Source organism: Halyomorpha halys, unplaced genomic scaffold, assembly GCF_000696795.3.
Source record: "Halyomorpha halys isolate HHAL.00 unplaced genomic scaffold, Hhal_1.1 Scaffold226.1, whole genome shotgun sequence".
Lineage (NCBI taxonomy): Eukaryota > Metazoa > Arthropoda > Insecta > Hemiptera > Pentatomidae > Halyomorpha > Halyomorpha halys.
Window position 1 is genome coordinate 1,415,383 of NW_027115630.1, and position 1,561 is coordinate 1,416,943.

General features: G+C 35.7%; 1 protein-coding gene across 2 annotated transcripts in view; it reads right to left on the minus strand.

The window, feature by feature from the left end:
* The window catches only part of LOC106679868 (AN1-type zinc finger protein 2B), a 46,846-nt gene that overhangs the window by 29,977 nt on the left and 15,308 nt on the right, over window positions 1-1,561 (minus strand). The gene's annotated exons all lie outside the window — the stretch shown is intronic.

The following is a 1,561-nucleotide window of genomic DNA, read 5'->3' on the forward strand; positions in this document are numbered from 1 at the left end:
ATATATTTATATATATACATTTATCACTCCCAGAGCGAAAATAATAATTAGACTCTAATATTTTGCCACCTAGTTTCTTAGATTTATTCTAAAATTGTAATTTGGAAATAGCTAGTGGTACTCAAAAGTTTCATTGGAATTGGTAATACCACACTCTTAATCTACATTTCTTAGATGATCATGTCTAAAACGAAATTTGTACTTCTTTCTCCAATTTTGCTATTATTTTAAACACTTAATGGACTCCAACACCAACAATCTTACAACTTCAAAGGCCTATCAGTATCAGTCAGAAAAACATAAAGTTTCCTTCCTATGATGTCTATATCTCCCATAGGTTATGTAAATATAATGGAAAATCAATTTTTGGCCTTAGCAGAAATTTTCTACTTTCTTTTTTATAACTCCAAAATGGTGATTTGTAGCAAAACTTCAGGGATTAAAGAACATTAAATTCTACTACAAATTTTATCTAGAACTGTGGTCGAAATGACGGTTGCAACACCACAACATTTTACGAACTTTGACAAAATTTTACTTCAGAAATGTAACTTGGAAAAGGTTATTCTATATTAAAATAACTAAAATGAAACTTTTTCTTTATTATATTTTTCATTTATTAAGAACCTAATATTTTTATTTTGCTAGATATATATTAAAAAAATTTGAAATGTCCTATTTCTAGTGATACTCCTAGCAGTAGGTGAAAAAGCTTGCCGTTCAGTTGCAATTGTACATCTCAAGTTTTTTTTATCAGTTGTCTCTACAAACCTTGTAGATCTTTGGTCACCCAAACCAACCTTTTCCACGCCTGCCTTTTTTGGGCTACTGCTTTCCAGCATCTTTGTTGATTCTGTCTATCTATCTGGTTTTTCGCCTCCCACATGGTCTCATGTCTATTATACTGGCATTCATTGTTGTGACAGGCCTCCTGATGGATTCCTTCGAGCCACATGTCTCACCCATCTTAACCTCCTTACCTTCATGTGGCATCATGAGATATTGACTGACCGGTCTCTGCAAGCAGTTCACTGTTAGTCCTTCTCCTCCATGTGTTATGGCACTGATCCCAGATCACTCCTGTAATTGTACGGAGGACTTTCCACTCAAATCTCTCAATACTGCTTTCTAGGGTATCTGTTAGAGCCCAGGTCTTGCAACTGTCTATCAGAGCTGGCTTTAGGCTTTTATGGCATTGTAGAACCATAGTTTCAGATTTTTCAGAATTCTAGTTTGACAAATAGAAGGCTCTGTTTGTGCTTGTTATATAATGGTTTATCTCAGAGAGTAGAGGGTTGGTGGAGCACTTTTCTAGGGCTAAGTTGAACAACAGTGGGGAGAGGCCATCTCCTTGCCTCAGACCTGTTCTGACTTCAGATATATCTCCTTGTATCAGGACTCAGCATTTAAGATCACTTTTTTGCATACACGCTTTTGTCAGTCTTATCAACTTTCAGGGGATTCCCAACACAGTCAAGATCTTCCTAAGACAGTTTCTGTTTACAGAATCAGAGTCTGCTTTGAAATTGATAAATAAGGCGTGCATATCCTGATCTACTGA